The sequence below is a fragment of the Lactuca serriola genome, chromosome 6, assembly GCF_051521515.1.
Source record: "Lactuca serriola cultivar US96UC23 chromosome 6, Lser_US96UC23_V15, whole genome shotgun sequence".
Lineage (NCBI taxonomy): Eukaryota > Viridiplantae > Streptophyta > Magnoliopsida > Asterales > Asteraceae > Lactuca > Lactuca serriola.
The window spans coordinates 82,697,559-82,706,074 of NC_136413.1; positions in this window are offsets into that span (position 1 = coordinate 82,697,559).

Consider the following 8,516-nt stretch of genomic DNA (forward strand, 5'->3'; position numbering starts at 1 on the left):
AATTAGAAGCAATGATGTGACCCTTGATGACAAGAAATTAAGAATGAACAAGTTCTGTCCATTAGAGTTTGGATTTGTCACAAACATTATCTTATGATTATAGTTATGACAAATTCACATGGATAGGAGCGCATACACCATAAAATCTAAGTTTCATAAGGTTTCTCTCTGTTTCATGAAAATGATTGTGAGGAAACGCTTTCACTAAGAGAGATTTCATGGAGATAGCAATTGTGATATTTGCGTTCTCAAATTCGGTTATGATTACGGCATCACTCTTCATAGTTCGAATTGTGAGATTTGGCAATTAGTCTAAACATTTAGGACTTATTGCTATAAGTTCTGAATTAGTTTAGACATACATATGAGCTATCTAAGGAAAGGTGTATGAGTTTGAAAAGCTTAGATAAAGGCTTATCGAAGCATATCGTATTAGAAATATGAACTTTAGAAGTCAATAAGTACTGATTTTTAGAAGTCCAAGTGCTTTCTGAATACGTGTCAAAGCTAATGGGAACATAAATGTTATGCTGGTATGGATATAATTATCATGTTTGTGGGAGCATGATTATTATCTTTAGTGTTGCAAGTTAGCAATATTAATTATAGAAAACTAAAGTTTCACTTTGCAAAATTGCAGGGGTTGAAAAGTTGTTTTGCTATAATTAAGGGAGAGAATATTATACTTCATTTCAAAATCTAAAAGCTTGGAACGAGAAATTTTAATCAAATTTAGTCAAAAGACATATATGGATGTTATGTTGAAAAGGTTCAACTTAAAAGAATTCTATATATGGCAATATTATAGCAAGAAACTGGTAAAGTATCACGTTTTTTCATGAATCGTGTCCTATACGCTTCTGGTATAGGATCGATTGCATATGTTGTAATATTTGACCGTTCTAAATTTTCCAAATGCCTATGGCATTAAGAGGGAAAAGGACCAGAACTGGATATGACTAAAATAATTAAACAACTGTCAAGGAGAATCTCAGGTTCGTTAAGGGTTGGTCCTTGTGGGAAGTTGGAAGTATAGTAATGAATGGACCATGTTGACATTATTATGAATAGATAGGACTCTATTTAAAATGAGTTGTCATATGGAAAATATGGAAATGTTTCCATAAATGGGAGTTAGATATCCAAAATCTATGTCTAGATTAGAAACTTTTATGCAAAGAGGATGTTCAAAGGAATGTACTCTGAATGTGAGACTTCATATCTATAGAATTGCCTTGTAACAATCTCCAATAGAGCACTTTGTAATTTCATTGGCAAAGTCTTAGTGGCTTTGGTGTTGTGACATTATAAAAGGATCGTTGCATAAAATGTTAGAATCTAACATATCCTAATAGTGGCAAGAATTTGGTATTCTTACACTTATGATAAGGATTAGGAGTTGTGAAATGAGTATCGGTTGAAATGTGTTCAGTTGACCTATTTCACAAAGTATGGATCATAGGTAAACACAATGTGCATGCTTGGAGCATGTGACGACTGTTGTTATAATTCAAGTAATAAGTTGATTATCCGAAACATTATACAATGAATAATGTGTTATCAATATGGTGACTAAATAAAAGGTTTTTTTTATTTATACTCAAAATTTAGGGCCATATTGGATTCGATTATTCTTGTGTTTCACTTTGCATGTTTTGACTTCCAGAATAATAAGATTATTCAAACCATCCACAATCGATAAATACTTTGGAAGTAGGTATTGAAGCTAGAATGTCATGAATCTGACTGTAGATTGTCTAAAGCATTTAGACATAGCAAAAGTCTGTTGCGGTGTTCATGAGTACTCCTAAAATAAGATTTGAGTATTGGATTAAACTCACGCTCACTTGAATCACTTCATATATTTTATCATGAGTGATTAGTGAGACGTTAATATCTTATATTCTTGAAACTGAGACGTGCGAGTTCTAATTTACTAGTCGGTTTCACATTGACATATGTAAACGCACCAGTAACTTGGTGTTATAAAACATATTGTTGTGTGTGATTTGATGAGTAGGTACAAGAAAGAATTTGAGTCGTAGTTTATCCATTCCTTTTACCCAATGTGGGATAAAAGCGATATCTTTGGGCCCCTCAATGATTTAGTGATGACACCCTAAGCGCTTGGCCATGCATGGACTAATTTGATGTGTTCAATTGTAGTCTGTTATCAATCATCATAAATCGGAAAATCAGGAAATAACACATAGACAGAGAGAATGATTATAATCCATGTATCATGTCTATACGATATCTATAATGGAGGAATATATGATCCCTTATCTACAGGACGCGTTACTAATAAGATCAGAGTTGACAACGGCTTTTGAAAGATACGATTGCTAATCAGGTTCTGAAGTCGTACTTGCAAAATAGTTATTAGACTTATCCAAGTGGGGGACTGTTGGATTAGGTGTCTAAGCTTATAACTATTTTGGTATGTACTTGACCCGATTATGAGCATGGTCCTTTTGGGTTGCCTTCACTTTTGCAACTTGATAGGATGACAAGAGGAGAGAGAGAGAGTAGAATTTATTATATGAATAATAAATTGGTACTCGAAAATGGTTTTATTAATATATTACAAGTTTAATATATTATTTGGAAATCATATTATTTAATTAGTATTGATCAGAAATTATTTTGGTTTTAATTTGGTGATCAAAAGAGACTGATTAAATAAAGGGGACTGATAATGTAATTATCTGATAGTTGCTAGTTGGGCCATGGATTCCTAATAGAGAGGGATTGGACGAAATCTATGAAGAGTCCAAGAAGATTTCGTCCAAGGGCTTTCTAGGTGGTCTCCATGGATTGCTTAAGGCCTAAGCAGATAATTAGGGTTTCTATATGAAACCATAGCAACCCACACAACTATAAATAGACCCCATTACAAGGGAAATTTCATCCAAGGCTTAAGAAACCCTAGAGTAGTCGAAGTTCTCCTTTCTCTTACTTCATCCTTTGCATAGTGTGTTTGTGACTCGATTAGATGTGCAACACTTGGGGCACTAGGCTTTCAGAAGTCAAGATCAACGAGGTTTGTGATTATTATTGCTACATAACAATCAAGGTAAGATTCCAAACCCTTATTTACATATGAATTTCATTCTTATACATGTTAGATTAGGGTCTATGCTTTGGAAGATTGTTTGCATGTATAACTTGAGGAAAACCTAGAACCAAAGCATTAGGGTTGCATGTACACCATAAGAATGATGTTATGCTCATAACCCGTCAAATACACCACAAATGAAGATGTTCCCTACGTTACACTCATTTTTCTCTTTCTCCGAAACTTCTACTTCATCGTTATTTCTTCCTCAGTATAACTTGAACTCAACCACACACACACACACGGATGACCCATTTGCAGCTAAAAAGCTTCGCCAGAGGTGTAACTTATTGGACGCGATGTCTCCTTCTCTCTCGAACCATTAATTGTCGAAGGATACTTATGACATTCATGCGCTCTCTACACCCACCATATGTTGCTTGCTACCTGAGCTCCCTTTCTATTATTCTCTCTCTATCTCTCTCTCTCTCTCTCTCTCTCTCTCTCTCTCTCTTCTATTGCACCTAAGAGCACACACCGATTCACCAAAATTCTCTAGCTAAGTCTTGGTCTTTTGTAGGGATTCTGAAATATACGTCCAAAAGAAAACAATGAAGGTGATACCCATAATAGTTGCTTCTGATGTAGGGAACAAGTTGTCCATGTTTCCGAATTTGGCCTCTACCATTCTTGAAGTTGCTTAAAATTGACAAAACCTACCCTGAACCCCATTATTCTTACAAAATGATGATTTCGGAATTGCATTGAAACCCTTAGACTTATAATTATTATTAACATTTAAACCAAAATAATATTTTTAATCAATGTTAATATCTAATAATTATTAATTCATTTTATTACCTTTATAAAATACCTTACGCTTAATACTTTACTAATTCAACCTTAAAAGTTAGTCCTACATTATATAATTATTCTGTAACGCCCTGTTCCAAATCGATTCCTAATTTGAGTTCGTGGCCCGAGAATCGGTCATTGTAAGACTTAAGGCCTTTGAAAATGTGAGATCTAGACCCATTTGGGTGTGAATAATGTAATTGAGGTGATCCAGGTGTTTGGTTCGTGTTTTGGAGTCTAGGGGTATTTCGGTAAAGTGTCAATTTGGGCTTTTATGGAAATTGGATTTTTGTTCGAAAGGTCTTTAGGCCGGTATGAGTTGATAGGAGTGTAAGGCTTCTCGCTACCTTTTTGTGGATATAAAGAACGTCGAAAATAGATAAGGGATGCAAAAGTTATGATCATTTGAAGTTAAAAGGGTTTTGGACCAAACCGGGTACGCAAGGCATACCAGGTGGGAATGCATGGCATTCATAGGAAAATTGGGTGCGGATACTTTTGGGGAACGTTGAGCGTTCGTTGGTCAGATGATAACCCTAATTTAGGGTCTTGGACCTTATTTAAAAACCTTAACTCACCTACAAGCCTCATTTTCTTCAGCATCCATCCTCTCTAACCCTAAGAACGAAACCCTAGCCCCTATTTGAGTGATTCTTGAGCTTTGAAGTGATTTATGTGTGTTTTTGGTGCTTGATGAGGAAGAAGGAACTTCTGGAAGAGTCGTTGCTTGACTTGGAGTTTTTGGATCCAGGCTTTGTTCACCTAGATCTCACTTCTGGAGGTATAAAGTCTCAACCTTGACAACTCTTTGATGTAGATCTAGCTAGGTGGCACTTTGTTATGATTTTGGTCCCTTTGTGGTGGTTCTTGTGAGTAGAAGTTACTCTAGAACCTTTGAACTTCATATTTGGCCCTTTTTGGGGTTATAGAGTCATAAAGTTTGGATGTTGATGGGTATAAACCTTTCATGCATGATTTGGTATCCATTTGATGAAGTTTGGAACTTAGGGTTTTGATTTGAGTCCCATTAAGTTATGCTAAGTCATGAAGTTGGAAAATCTATGACTTAAGAAGTCCTTTGAATCAGATCTGGAAGTTGGTACTAAAGTCTTATTGTATTAAGAAGTTTTTACGACATTTTGGAGTGATTTTGATATTTAGAGTTCATCTTCGGTGATTTGACTTCATTAAGCCATGCAAGGCTTAATGCTTTCAACTTTATGGATTAAGTCGCTTATATTGAGCTATTCTTAGATTTTGGACGTTTGGGCTTAAGGGATTAAACCATTGTATTAAGAAGTTGGAAGTTGTCGGGAACGTCATGTGTTCAGCCGATGAACGTCGCGCGTTCGTCTGGTCAGTGGGTTTTTGGGCTTTTTGGACTTGGAATCTTTTGGAATGGGCTTCGTTTGGGTTGGGTTGTTTCTTTAGGCTATGAATTATCTGTTTGAGCTCTGGTTAGGCCTCAGGACATTGAGTGGGCCTTAGGTTTGGTCCAGGCCTCGAGTTGTGTTGTTGGGCCATTAGTGGGCCTTGGGCCAAGTTTGAGTTAGGTCCATTAAGCAAAAGGGTAAAATGGTCTTTTACCCTAGGAGTCAGGACTTATGATTTGAGACCTTGGTTAATGGATTATGGCATAATTATTAATTGGAATTTATTTGTTGTTAGTTGGCGCAAGGTTATCTGGTTCGGCGGTGCAAGCAGTCATTTGCATATCAGTAGATTGAGGTGAGTTGTCATCCTTGTACTTGCAGGTCGAAGGCACCAATATCGGCCCTTTAGATTGTTATCCTTGTTTATCGTATGATTAAGTACCGTGGTGATCTGTTAGATCTGTATCCTGGTAGATAGGATGATGTTATGCTTAGTGATCTGTTAGATCTGCCTATTATCTGTTCTGGCTATATGTTTACCAGTCGCATGTGTTGATGTTATGTGTGGTTGGGTTGAGACTGTATTGCTTTGTGCTGCCAGTCAACAAACCCGGTTATATTTATATTGGTATGTTATATGTATGCTTATATGTTATGTATATGTTGACATGGTTTGTGTGTATGGTTAGGTTGAGGCGGTCCTACTTAATGCTGAAGGTTAACAGACCCAGCGCGACCCGGAAAGGTTATAGTCCAGTGGGGTGCATCAGTCAGGCCAAAGGCCCGGAGAATGGTCCTGATAGGCTGAAGGCCCAATGAAGCGGTCTAGACATGCTGAAGGTTCTGTGAGCGGTCCAGACAAGTTGAAGGCCCGGTAAAGCGGTCCAGACAGGCTGAAGGCTCTGTATTCATGTTGTTATTTGTATATGTAATCCATTTGTGTGTTGGTACTTTGGGGGAACTCACTAAGCTTTGTGCTAAAAAAATTGTTTTATGGTTTCAGGTGTTTCAGAGAATCGTGGCAAGGCAAAGGCGTGACCATACACATCCTGATTTTTCTGTCAAAGGGTTGTTTTGAAATTTTTTAATTGGTTGAAATTTTGAGATGTTATAAGTTGGTATCAGAGCCTTGGTTTGAGTGAATTGGAGGAACACTCGTGTGAATCCAGTCTTAAACTAAGGAAAAATATTTTACAAATGATTTTCAAAATAGTTTTCAAAATAATCAAAGAGGATGTGACGTGTACGATCAACCGGAGCCAGTAAGTAGACCCTAAATTTCCACACTGTTATATGATCTTGTGATATGTTAGAACAACATGCTAGCTATAGGCTAGGGATCTTCAGAAATTGCATGATAGAATTGTATGATTATAGGATGCCTTATCTCTTATAGAATCCCTGATTAATTCGGACGCGCTATGGCCACTACGAGTTTGTGGTGATGTCGTTTGGGCTCACCAATGCTCCTGCCTCGTTCATGGACCTCATGAACCGCGTATGCAGACCGATGCTGGATCGGTCTGTGATAGTCTTTATCGATGACATCTTGGTTTATTCCAAGACTCAGGAGGAGCATGAGGAGCATCTGAGAGAGGTGTTGGAGACCCTGAGGAGGGAGAGTTTGTATGCCAAGTTCTCCAAGTGTGAGTTTTGGTTGCGCGAGGTGTAATTTCTCGGACACCTTGTCAACCAGAATAGGATTCTGGTCGATCCGGCCAAGGTCGAGGCCGTGATGAGATGGGAGGTTCCGAAGTCTCCATCTGAGATTCGGAGTTTCCTGGGATTAGCAGGCTACTATCGGAGATTTATTCAGGATTTCTCCAAGATAGCCGTACCCCTGACGCGACTGACGAAGAAAGTCGTGGTCTTTCGATGGGGACCTGAGCAGCGGGCTGCGTTTGAGACGCTGAGGCAGAGATTGTGTGAGGCGCCGATCTTAGCCCTACCAGAGGGTGTAGAGGATTTCGTGGTCTATTGTGACGCGTCCATTTCAGGGTTGGGCGCGGTGCTGATGCAGAGGGGGCACGTCATTGCCTACGCTTCGAGGCAGCTCAAGCCTCACGAGGCGAACTACCAGACGCATGATTTGGAGTTGGGGGCGGTGGTTTTTTCCCTCAAGATTTGGCGGCATTACCTCTACGGGGTTCGATGTACCATCTACACGGACCACAAGAGTTTGAGGTACCTCATGGATCAACCGAATCAGAATATGAGGCAGCGTCGGTGGTTGGATGTGGTAAAGGATTATGATTGCGAGATCCTTTACCACCCGGGGAAGGCCAATGAGGTGGCCGATGCGCTTAGCCGCAAGGCGGCGCCGATCAGGGACGTTTGCATGAGGATGACCGTGGTGACTCCCATGTTGGAGCGAATTCGGGAGGCTCAACAGGAGGCTATCAAGGAGGAGCATCGGAAGAGCGAGCGTGTGGTGGGTCAGGTTTCCTCCTTCGATTATGATAGCCGAGGACTTTTGACACTACACCGTAGGGTGTGGGTGCCGTACCACGGGGGTGTACGCCAGATCTTGATGGAGGAAGCGCACAAGTCCCGATTCTCTATTTATCCCGAGGCGACGAAGATGTATAGGGATCTTCGTCTAGATTATTGGTGGCCCTGCATGAAGTGGGATGTGGCATGCTACGTTGAGCGCTGCTTGACCTGCAGGAAGGTCAAGGCCGAACATCAGAGGCCGCATGGCAAGATGCAGCCGTTGGATATTCCATTGTGGAAATGGGAAGATATCACGATGGACTTTATCACGAAACTTCCCAGGACCGCGCGTAGAGTGGATTCGATTTGGGTCATCATGGATCGATTGACCAAGAGTGCTCACTTTATCCCGATTCAGGAGAGCATATCGGCCGAGAAATTAGCCGACATCTATATCAGGGAGATCGTGGTGCGGCACGGGGTGCCAGTTTCAGTTATCTCGGATAGGGATGTACGTTTTACTTCCAGGTTTTGGAAGAAATTTCATGGCGAGTTGGACACTCGTTTGCATTTTAGCACCGCTTTTCACTCGCAGATGGATGGTCAAGGAGAGCGGAGCATCCAGACTTTGGAGGATATGTTGTGGGCATGCGTGTTGGATTTCGGTGGTAGCTGGGATACCTATCTTCCCCTGGCCGAGTTCTCATACAACAACAACTACCACGCGAGTATTGACCGTCCCCCATTTGAGATGTTGTAAGGTCAGAGGTGCAGGACCCCGATATGCTGGGGTGAGG